This window comes from Cataglyphis hispanica, chromosome 3 (assembly GCF_021464435.1).
Source record: "Cataglyphis hispanica isolate Lineage 1 chromosome 3, ULB_Chis1_1.0, whole genome shotgun sequence".
Classification (NCBI taxonomy): domain Eukaryota; kingdom Metazoa; phylum Arthropoda; class Insecta; order Hymenoptera; family Formicidae; genus Cataglyphis; species Cataglyphis hispanica.
In genome coordinates, this window is record NC_065956.1 from 3,750,145 (window position 1) to 3,763,456 (window position 13,312).

A 13,312-nucleotide genomic window follows, 5' to 3' on the forward strand; every position below is an offset into this window, starting at 1 on the left:
AACGTATGCGTGTCGCAAGAATGCGATATTGCAGCCAAAAAGTTCTTGTTATTTAAAAATATATATCATAAGCATATAAATAATTAACTTATGCGATTAAAATTTATTCTGTAAAATATTAAATCTAAATCTAAATGTCCAATGGAATGTAAATCTTCTAAATCATTTTTGCGAGAACGCATATTCATACACGCATCCACATTATTTCAAACGCATATTTAAATATGCGTGAATGATGTTCTATGCGTATCTGATCGTATTGATCGCACGTGATGATATGCAAGGATAGCTCTGTCAGATATCGCGGCCTTCGAAGTTAAACAACATTTGTCACCATGTTTACATTAAAGAAACTATACCTATGGCAAGTAAATCTCTATGTTTATTTACCATCCATGTCAATATATAATGTCTTTAGAAAAGCGTTATGTATATTTATAAATTGTGTGTTCTATACATAAGTAATTCATAACACAAGGATAGGCAAAATTATTGATTGTATATATTATATTAATAATGAGATAAAGCAGAATTATTTAGCATTAATAGGTAAAATTTAATAATTAGAATTGAGAAATTGATATTTCCGGCGGAAGTTAAACAGTGGAGATGACAGCAGTTACTGGCGCCCTGCTATAGATGGCAATAAAAGACGATGGTCAACCCTTCTTCCTGTCAAACAACCCCCACGGTTGACGAACAGCTGTTCAGCACCGCCATGGCATCGCGACATCGAAAACACTTTGAACGATTTCGATTTATTTGTGCCAAAAAAATCTTTCCGCGCCGCGATACGACATATCTCGTGATAAACTTTCGATCGTAGAGCGATATTTCGCCAGTGTTTCGGATTATGCGAGTTACATGTTCGCGAGTGATATCAAAGTGACATTTTAGAAATATTTGGTGGAAATTTTGTTCCTTATATACCAGGTATGAATTTCTTTTTATTTCTTTCTTGATATCTTGTATTAGATGATAGTTTGAAGAGATTAGTATTGCATAATTTTTAGCAAAATTGTAACGAAAGAAATGAAAAATGATCATCAGTAGATCAGACAGATATACTACGTATGTATACATATGGTAAATAAGATGTAATAATAATATAATTATTGAAAAATATATAATGTGAATTTTTTTATTGTTTAATTAGTTATCTTTGCAAAAAACTTTAAATAATTTTTGTTTTGCACAAGCACGCCGTATTATATGTTTTTAAACTATATTTATTGTATTTATTATTTAAATAAATAAGATACATATTAAATTTTATTTCTCAGAAAAGAAAAAGAACTAATTTATTTTATAAATTTTTAAAATACCAATTGTTTTATAAAACTAATATTATTCAAAAAAGTTTATGAAAAAATTTATTTGTCTAAAAATATACTACGTTACTTTATTTCGTATATTAAATATGTGCCTCAAAAGAGGTAATATTAAATTAACTTAAATTACCAAGAGAGAGACAGAGAGAGATAATTTATCTAATTATAAGTTGAAAAATATTTATCATCTTCATCGTGAGATGGCACCACGCAGATATACTGCAATTTGACAAAATTTAAAATTAATTTTTTTTGCAGATTATTCCTTATAATTAGTATTCATTAGTATTCGCTTATTATTTCTACGTTAATCTGCTCCATCATATATGTTTAATGAAAAAATAATTTCCGTTGTTAGAATTATTTTGAAGAAATTGAAAAAAAAAAAACAATTCAAAACAGGAAAAGAAGATTTAATCACATGTTATTATATAACATAATATTTATGGAAGATAATATTATGTAAGAGTTTGAGTTTGAGATTTTCCACGACAAAGTGTTATTATGAGATTCAGAATTACACGATCGAATGTTTTACATTCGTGAATATATTACCTTTTATTCTATTTAATAGCCATAAAATAATATTAAATGGTTTCTTTTTAATAATAATATAATAATATAATCTGCATAAAAAATTTATAAGAAAAAAATTATATGTATAATTTTTTCTTTTCGGAGATAAAAGGCAGCATATGATCCGGAAAATCATACATTTTTTTTCGTTTACATGTGTTCCTATTCAAGTCACGTTCTGACGACAAGGGTAATAGCCCTGAACTTTGTCTTCGTCGGATCAGCTTAACTTCCGGTCGTAAAATTTCACGAAATTCTAGTCCGGTCTCAGCGAAATATGTTTTCTGTGGTTCCTGGCATTTTTCAGCTTGATCGATCACTGCCACGTTATTGTACGTAAGAAGCCCGAGACATAGCAGACGTTTTTATGAGTTTTTCTGAACATTCATGTGTTACACTAACATTCACACCGACTAATTTACATTACGCGACATATAAGTATACACGATATATACATTTTATGAAAAAAAAATATTTTAAACGATTCAGAGAAAGAGAGAGAGGGAGAATGAAGTATAAAAGATTTTAATATTTAAGAAGATTAGAGAGAAATTGCCTAAAATAATTTTTGCTAATACATGTATGTGTGTGAAACACACACTTGCGAAATTTTGCGTGATGTTCAATATATATGCCGTGATGGCACAATAAAAAAGAAAACCGATATGGCGAAATCACATTATGCGCTAGTAATCTGCGCTGCATTACGATGAATGCTGCATGTGTCTGCGGCTTTTCCGCGTCACGAGATTCATGAATGCAAATATCCCAAGAATAAAGAGTCACGCACGCTCTTTACATCATTCACCTTTCTCATTTTCGTTCCGCACCGCTTTCCAGATCACCCTTCTCTATCCCTATCTTCTTTTTTTACTTCCTTCTCGCCCTCCATAGTACGGAGCAAAACTTTAAACCTGGATCCTGATATGCACTATCCATTTTCGCGTTTATGATTTAATGAACGTAACTCCGCACCTTCCGCTATTGACAACAGTTCGTGCTTCTTCTCTCGGTAAATCCTCGGTGTACGCCTTATTATAAACTCTTTTACGCGGCGCAATTTAAAAGTGTAGCTCGCAACTTCGTCCTGTGAAGCTTCGTATTAAGCTTCCACTTTGAAAGCGGCACCTCGGTAACCGGTGGAAGTAACGTCGAAGTTTAGCTAATCGTTTCTCATCACGGACGCTGATAAATTATTCAATTATAACGCCTTCCGTTACTGAACAAGTACTTTCAAGATAAAAAAGAAAGAGAAGGAGAGAGAGAGAGAGAGAGAGAGAGAGAAAGAAAAAAGGAACGTACATCCTCCGAAAATAATTACTTGAACATTTTTCGTAATATTGAATTGGTATTGCGTTGACAGTGCGAAGATTAAAGTCAGATTTCGAAATCTGTAATTCCCTGTACATATTTCTCACACGTAGTCGTAGTTTGATATATTTAACCTTCCCTTTGACCCTGCGCACCCTTTTAAGTGCATCATTACGTATTCCCTTTTGTAAGGCCGGACTTTATGCAGACCGCATTCGCAGCACCTTTCTATTCTTGATCATATCGCACGTTAGGTATACAAAGTAATAATTCTGTCTTTATTACAAATGTAAAAAATGATGATGATATTATATCATATAATATTACATTATTATTATATTACATAAAAAAAGGATTTTTTTTATTATAGGAAGGTAATATATGAACGGTGCATGAATTGATCTATAGAATTGTATCATGTTTATTTGGCAATGTTTATAATGTTTATGGATGATTTTGTTAATAGAAATTATTTCGGTCAATGAGTTTTATAATCGAACGAATCCGGGAATAACGCGCCGACTTTAATTGGAACAGAATCTATTTGCATTCCTCGCATAGCTTTCAACGTGATCCTGTTAATATCGCTTTCCTCGTCGTGTTCACCTTGCCGTATACAACACTTTGTCCCAGTTCCGCGATACGACGACAGAGAAAGAGGTCGGAAGTTTCTGAATCTCGGTAATGAATATATGAATGCATAAACGTGTCGCCGTTTGTCACTCAGAGTCACTTGTAGATGTATCGTTTCATGAGTACGCATATCAAGATTATATTCTCAATGCCAGCAACGTATTTAACGACAGTATGTATTTACTGTGTTGGTTTATTATTCTCGTTCTTCTCGAAGAGAGTTGACCTCTCTAGTTAAAAATCTGCTCTTTCTCTCTTTTTATTCCAACTCTACTTTTCCATTTGTTACTGCAATTTTTAATAATTACGCAAACTTCACATCTTTAATAATAAAATAATTAGTAATAATTCGGCTAGTTTTACTGTTTTTTTTGATAAACGTCAAATAATAAAGATTCTATTCGTGATTGTACGTTTCGCGAATGAACAATGCGTAAATATAAATGAATATCCATTCATGATAGACACCTATCCATCGAATTTACAATCTTGGCATCATCAATCGTCACTATACAGATAGAGATTTCATTTATCGAGAAATTTTAAATCAAACCACCATTACTCACGACGCGCGGCAACTGCGACGGAGCATTTTGATTCACCAGGAGGCAATTGAAATTCGTTTCGTCACTGGCTTTTGCCCTTTTTGCGATTCTGCAATTTATTGTAGGTATTTCAAGATTCTGAATCGACACAATTTAGCGGTACGCGAAAAAATACAATTCGTTTCGCGTACGTGGCAGGGCTTTTTAGATCCTCTTTTTTAATTTTCTACCTATCCTGCGGCAAACTCGACGAATGTAAATTTTTGTCGATTACGATTGGCATACAAAAATGCATTTCATAAAATACGTTCGTAGTTTATCAATCATGTGGAACAGCTTTCGAAAATCGAAACGTAAAAAATTACTCGTTTTTCGACCGATCGCAAATATAATTTATGATATAGGATAAAAATCGTTTAATTTTACGTAAATGAAAAAAAATGTAATTTTTGTTATTATGCTGAAAATTATCGTGATTTTCAACACTTCATCCAACCGAATCTTCAAAATTTTCAGACAAAACGGATTATCACCGACCGTAGCCGAACGAAGGGGATGTAAATCGATTGCGACGTGCCCTTAAATTCTATTAGCCCAACTCCGATTGCATTCTTCAAATGGAAATAGGGAACGAGATTTTCGCGACGAGAAAGCGATTTCGACAAAGCAAGGTCGCACCGGGCGTGTGATTAGATTTTACACTCTCGCTTTACTTTTACGAATGCCGTCGTTGTCTTCGTTGTGTCCTTAAACGAAGTCGTTTCGCCGGAGCGATGCGGAGCGATATCGGAAAATAAATTTTGCGTAATCGCGTTTCGACCATGGAGAGTACCGTGGCTATTAAACGCAGGAAATTCTTGTCCTGCTCTGGCAGAGAACTAACAGGACCATTTCCCTTTCCAGTTTAAACTGCCATTTATGAAACCGTCTGCCGCGGCGAACGAGTGTCCTGGTTCCTGTTCTATCGTTGATGATTTATTCAATCGCGCGCTTGTCGATATTTATCGTTCGGCAGCCGTTCCCAGGGGATCCGGACACACTCTCGGCGAGATAAATCATATTATCGTAGACAAGTAGCGTCCAGTACGTGGCAATCTGCGCCCATGCCAAAATCTGCGGTCGTACGAGTATGGAAATCATATTAGACTGATACCATATTGCTTAATGGCGATCATCTGCTTTCGTGAACATCGATTACGTTTTTACGTTGCCATTATATAACAAAATAAACATGGTACTTATAATTTTTTTTTTTTAAATAAAATTGAAATATATAGTATTTTTATCGTTATCACGTTTTTGAAAACTTGTTATCGTAGAGAAATACGAAACGAATAAAAAGATAAATTTTTACATTTTGCTCGGTAATATATCTATAAATATTTATATGAAATATTCCATGTTTCTCCGATCTCGCTCTATCAAATTTTCGGCAAGATCGACTCCAGTTACAAGGAAATGTAACATGCAAATGCGACGAGATGTTGCAGCGCACATCGTAGAATGACGCATCATCGTCGAAGGGTTAATATGGAGTTGGCGAGTTTCCCTCAGAAACTTTGGACCCGACAACCTCTAGCGTCATCGCGCGAACTAAAGCAAAGCCTTGCGAATTCTCCGAGGGAACGCTCCTAGAGAAAGTCTCTCACGATAGGAAGCAAGCAAATCCTATCCGGATGGAATAGCCGTTCGGGCAAGTTGCTGCAACGATTGAATGCATGCGCCGCGCTCGATTATTTAAGCGCGCGCCCGAGATTTCCCGGGCGCATGTTCCGAGGGATGGAAGATCGTTGAAGATCGACGGGAAACACTCTCGTATGCTGCGAGACGGTGGACGTATCGTATGTACAGCGCGGCAAGGAAACGAGCGTGTGTCTGCTGACGCCGCTTCGTGCGGAGAACGATATCGATTTCGACCTGTCGAGCGTGAGCGATTTAAACTCGGAAGACGGAGAAGATAACGTAAGTCTCCGCGTCTCTTTTCTCATATATATATATATATATATTTCTCTTACTCGCTCTTTTTCCATTCTTGTTCGTGCTCTCTCTTGCTCCGCAAAGTCGATCGGATTCGAGCGCCAAGGAGTATTTTTATGATTTACTTCCTCGACTGACGCTGTCGCATCCTCGGCGACGACGTAGCAACGTGATACCGTTTAGATTGTCATAATAGGATTGTTTTTTTTTCTGCTAGTTATTCGATAAATTTAATTTATTATATATATAATAGCAAAAAAAGTAAGATAATCAGGATTTTATCTCTATGATCATCTCTATATTACAAAGTTTTATCCCCTTGAAGTTTTCGAAAAAATTTTGTATATAAATATATAATATTTTTATTAAATTTTTGAAAAATGTTAATTTGTATAGCTTTTGCTGTATAATTGCAAAAATTTCCTAAAAAAAAATTAAAATTATCGTAATGTCATTGAATATATTTTAACACTTCCAATATCTTTGAAATGAATTGTTTTTTGCGTTCCATCTATCTCACGCTCCGTCAAAATAATATTAGAAAAAAATATTTTGTCACATCCATTTATATATCGATAGTTGGGAATCTTAGAAAGATACGCGTTAAATCTACATTTTCGAGAATATTATTCCGCGGATATTCGCGCGCTAGATGGGACGTCGTAACTCCGGCCCAACCATTGCGGCTACTTTGCGGAACTGAATATCGATTTTGTATTGCACCGACAGATATCGAAAATATTGTCGTTTGTATGTAGCGGAAGGTGCGAGCGGGCAGACGATTTGGAATTCCAGGTAAATAGTTACGATCATCCTTCCAGTTCCGGTTGCGCGAAACATTTTACGCGGAAATTCTGCAGCTTACGCGTGTCGGCAAGTGTTGTCCCTTGGAGAATAATATTTCGCGCCGTCTAGCGTGAACGATTTAAGCTTCGAAAACAGATAGGGTTTATAAAGCCACCATACCGTTCTTCCGCAGTCGCGGAATCAACCCGTATCGGGAACGTCGCTTAAAACCTACCGCATTCGCTTATCTAAACACTTTCAAATGCCCTATTGACTCTGCTATCACCGAAACGGTAAATAAAGTTAGAGAACGACGGTGCATAATATCGGTCGACTGGTTACATCAGTTGTTCTGATCTCTTCAGTTCTTTTTTTGAAAAGAAAAATTTTCAATTTCAGTTTTAGAGAATGTAAACGCATTCGGCTCGTATCTACACGTTATAAGGATGCCGTTATTACGGCGCCGCAGTGTCTCTAATCAGCAGCGGTGATCTCTTGACTATCTATAAAGACCTTCACATCACGCGAATATAAGCTATCGGAGTTGTAGGTCACTGCAGGTAACCGTGACGTAATTATGTGCACGTTTTAAATGAGACACTGGCACCGATAGAATCGTACTTTTAACAAGATTGAGTTAATTTTACAATCATTTTGTCAGCGCGAGCTTGTCTTCTTTGTAATTAAAATCGTTTACTGCAAATTTACTTTTCGAGCGATATTTCTTAGATAATTACAGACTATTTTCTCTCATATTTCCTCTTAATTCCAAGTTATCCATTATGTCTTCTCGACCGAGATCGTCCGCGGCTCGCGCTACGAGAATGAAAATATTTCCATAGCCGGTGGATATAATGCCGGTGCAATTTTCTTACAAAACACGACGATGCATCAGTTTTATAGTTGTATTAGGAGATTAACTTGGCCGAGGGGACGTTCTACGCGTGCGTTAATGGACGCGATAGCTGATAACGACTTCCTGCCTAGCATCTTCACGAACCGGCATCGCGCCCGGAAGCGATTCCGCGGACGATATCGCTTCCCGACATCCATCGAGATTCCTCTCTGACAACGTCGCCTTTAAAATAGTATATTAGGGCGAGGGTTATAAATCAGACTGGCGGGGGTGGCAGCGGTGGTGGCAGTGGCGGTTGGTGGTTGATGATCGTGGTAGTGCTTAGTAAGATAGTAGGGCTGTGCCCCGTGTTGTATGTGTTACGTTTTGCGTACATGCCTACAGGATGTATCAGAAGCTCGCATTTCCTCTATGGACTTCTCGAGTTTAGAGTTTGAAACCAAGTTTTTCTTAGTAAAAGTTTTGTATCTCCTAGCTGTTTGAATCTTGAATGATATAAGCTCAAGATACAAATAAGCAGAAATAAAACTGTATAAAATAAAACTGTATAAAATTGTTTACTAATATTTACCTCTTTAATATTTACATATCTCTCATTGTGTGATAGTGTATTATCACTTTGTATGTTGAATAAAATCGTAAGAAAATTTATAACCGCAAAACGTAGGAAAAAAATAGTCGTAAGAATTTTCATATTACGAATATCTAATTACAGGATTATGCGCGACTTCTGATGCATGCTGTATATGCATCCAACTCAGGTAGAATGCTAGCAGGCTGGAGTCACGAGAGAGATAGATAGCTTGCTACAATATTGCTTTTCCTTGGCGTTAGGCCAACTCCTATCTTCAACGAAGAAGAGGTGAGAGGAAGGAGAAGCTCATGGAAAGGAGATAGACGAAGGGGAAGAAGCAGGTGGATCCCTATCACAGTGGATAAGCTCTACATAGGCATCCGTTTAATCTGCGTGCCACTCCATTCCTCTGTAGCGTTTTTCCCCTCTTTTTCGCTCACTTCTCTTCTTTTTTCATCTTTGCTTCTTTTTTTTTCCTTTTTCAATACTGCGTTAAACGGTGTCTTATCCCGCCTCGGCGAGCATGGCCGCCCTTCAATCTTCGTCTGTCAATCGCCGGATTTAACCACGGCCTCAGAAGCATCAACGAGGATGACGGTGATAAAGGGAAAGATTATGGAACGGATACGTTTTCCCCTATCACGGAGAGATTAAATTTGAACGGTGGTTCACCTTTTAAGAAGCCGCGAAGCGATATTCGATTATCGCATCGCTCGTATAATAATTGTCTTTTACGAAAATGTATTTTATAAAGTCATGGAATATGTAATTCGTCTTTGTTTTAAATTCTGCATAAATTTCTGTAGAAATTTTAACATATTTCTGTTTACAATAAAAATTCTGCGATAATGAATTTCTAAATTGAAAATAGTAATACGATAAGGAAAAGTAAACTTTATTTTTATTTTGCTGTAAAAAAAAGACATAATATTATTATGGAATTATGTGTAAATGATTACATTTCGTATATCATGAAAAATTTAATTTTTATTCGATGGAACTTATAATCTACTTATAAATGTACAGACATATAATACGAAAATATGATAAAATTATTCCAACGAAAATGCTTTCTAAGAACCTGTGAATTTTCGAAGTTGGTTTACACTGTCCGGAGTTGGGGGCTCTGTGCGATTTCCACGATGTTACGTCAGGCGAAATGAACTCTTGAAATTATTCTACGATAAGTTATTTGAATAATCGTAAGTTAGTTAGGAAATTTATGAAATGAGTGAGATTCGTTGTGAACTTCGAGAAGCAAGTGACTGTGATTCTTGACTTGTTACAGTTCTCTAGCGAGGATTTATTACTTTTCGTTGAAACAGAAAATCTCAATCGCGAAATATTTTAAACAATTTATTTTTTGCATAGATTTTTAAATTTAAATACTAATATATCTATCAACTGCATTTTAATAGAAACAGTCCTATGGGCCTCTGCGCAGATCATTGTTTAGAAAATTAGGCCAAGAGTTGCCAGTAATATGTTTAACGAGTTTTAAAACGCCGTAGAGTACACGTTCGATTCTCCGGAGCATTGTATACATATTTTCAAAAGTATCTCGTACAAAGTGGAGTAGAGATAATACTAATTGGCGCGCAGCATGTTTTTCTCAACGAGCGCAGTGACGGATGTTACAACAACGTATAACATACGGATTGGGTCTAACGATAAATTGCACCAGACTAACGCTGTCTCTAACGAAAACATCGTTTCCGCGAACATCGGTCCGCATACCGCTACGTACTACAACCGACGGCTTATCCTTCTTCATTACCCGGCCCGAACTTTTCGGCGTGTGCCCGGCTGAATTATATTTTCACTGTGGTTCCGGTTCGCTCGTAAACGCCGCCGCGAAAACAGCCTGGAAATGACCGCAGACCCGTTACTCTCTCGTGCTAGCGACTCTCTAACTAATCCACTAAATTCCATCGCCGCTATTATTTTCTATTTATCGCGGTCGCAGAGAAAGAGGGGGAAAGAAGGAATGTGGAGTCCGCTTCTGAAAAGAGATAGAGAGATGTACGTGCGAACAATACGCGGAATAGGATGGAAAATCCAGAGGGAAACGTATCGAATGAGGAAAAATCGGTGAAGAGCAAAGCGGATCGACTGGCGATCGGGAAGAGACGACGATCTCGCGGCAATGGCTGATCGGTGAGCGCCGTCATCCCTGGGGGCGATCCGCCGAGTTAACCGATGCAGAGTACGACGTAGCGGGGTATCCTATTGCGACCAGCTTGAAAATCACTCGAGTGTACCGGCGACCCCGACTGGCCCCGGCCAGTCTGCGGTCGCTCATTGGACGTTATATCTGCGATATTATATAGATGCGCACGTGAACAGACACATATAAATACACGCGCACATGGACGCACTCGTACACGCGGTCGCTGTTTCACGAACACGTGTATGTTGGGGACACGAGACAGCGACGCTTCCGGATCCCCGCGGGAGGGTTCAGAATAGGTGGATGAGTATCGGTGTTAACGTCTCAGTGGACACGCTATGGCGCTGTCCGCTCTAACCGATAACATTGCCAACTCGTTAGGAATGAATGAACAGCGCCAGGTTGGGGGGATCAGGTGACGCGAGAATCAAAGACAATAAAGTCAGCGCTAGCCTCCGTTCGAATGTGCCTCTGCCCTCTCTTTCGCCTCGTCCTCGAAACTTTGACGGCGCACTTCGTCTTCAATTACTCCGATACCTCGTAATTAATCTCGAGAGTTCGGAAGGTGTTTGCTACAGCTCGTTATACCGGAGGGGGGACAGAATCGTCGTGGCGGAAGAGGACGAGAGCGATGGGGGAACCTCGAAACGAACACTGCCTTGAGAAGCCAAGACGTATATAAAAGACAATCGGGCGTGTAGAGGAGAAAAGGGTTCTCGGTAAGGGATGATTTTACTTTGAGGGCCACCCTCGTCGCTGGAGTAATCAAAGAGCGTTAATCGTCCGTGACGAGATTAATTTGATTTTATTGCACTACCTCCATCTTATTTACGACCGATTATCGACGTAGATGATGTTTCGGATGTATCTGCCGCTCGTGTTTCTGGATGATGCTTCGCTTGAGAGAGGCTCTTAACGTAAGCGGATCTCAAGTAACTTCCGCGTGAACGTAAAATGGAAATAGGGGTAACATCGTATATCGATGTTTGATGGCCCGCCGTTTTTGAGAATTCAACTACCAAGGGTATGAAGAGTATCTCAGGTTACGTGCAAGCGGGTTAAGAAATGGTCTTTAATATTCATGTGTAACTCGAGATATTGAGCACCGACCGCGACGAGAGCAGTCACCGGGTCAATTGTAAATTCAAATTACCGTTGAAGTTAAAGCGAATTTAAAGCGAAGCAGCGAAGGCGCGCCGTGGCTCTTTGAAAGGACGCTCAAAGAAAATTAGAACTTTCTCCATCATCGATATATATTTCCTAACTGCGCGTTTTTTTTTTTTTTTTCTTTTTTGATAAACCGTTTGAAGTTGCGAAAAACTAAAATTTCGTTTCGCCTTATCATTCGACCGACCCCTTCAGATATACACGATCGTTCTCCTTCAGACGTACAGGGACAACTTATCGTTATCCCGATAAGGCTACTTTCCTCGGATGCTCCGTCTAGCGTGAGAGTAATCATGTCACACGATCGTAAGAACTTTTGCCTCAACCGTAGATCACTGTAAATCACTGCGCGTGACATGTGAAACTTTACAAAACTTTCGTTTCCCTTAAACTGGAGCGCGCGGCATTAAACTCCGTCGTAGCTCGGGATAACGATGGAGCCGAATCGATCGTCGTCGGTGAACAAGGATGGCGCCAAGACGACTGCGGATCCAATCGCGATTCCGTGTTCATAGATCGTTATCGCGATATCGTGCACTGACATTAAGTCCTACACCGAAAGTGCAATTCCCCGAATCGCTCGTTGAACGCTATTTCGCGAAGCGGAATAAATTCGAAATAAACCGCAGCATAAGCTATGCATCTTTTATCAAATAATTAGACAGACAGAGAGAGAGAGAGAGAGAGAGAGAGAGAGAAATGCAGAGAGTATAAGAACGTTTACTATGTACCTTGCCAAGGGCAGATTTATTTAAGTCAGTTGAGATATAACAGTCTTAATTGGATATCGTGAATTGTATTTGACTTCATAATTAACAATTTCACTTCATTACAATGTTAAAATGATGTCAAGAGATGCTCTAAATTTGATATGTATAATAGAATCTAAATTTGATTTTTAACTAAATGTCGATTTTACAAATATTTACATTATTTATTGCTCGATATTATTTGCATATGTAAAGTCATCAGCAACTCTCTTCATCAAAAATTTTTCGCGAGAGAATCAACCAGGGACAAACTGAAGCAGCATTTTTTTTCGTCAGAAAACGATTGTCGGTGAAGAGAGATGGAGGGAGGAGTTCAGACACTGTGAATGCTTCATAAACTTTTGGGCGGGGATGGCAAAGTGATCCTAAGCTTTGGACGAGAGAGATCCTCGACGACGTGACGGAAGGATGTTGTAAGCATTGTCGCCGCAGGTTTATATGATGGATAGACGGACGAGAAATTCCGGGGGGTCTTCGAGCTCGCCGCTCAGCGCCCGCTTGATTCCCGAGGTGGAATGCGCGCCCCTTAAAAACGAGGGCTGCGGATAAACTCGAGTAATTTGTCACTTCGCCGCCGTCTCCTGTACAACAGGCTGCGACGGCATACCCTTCATCG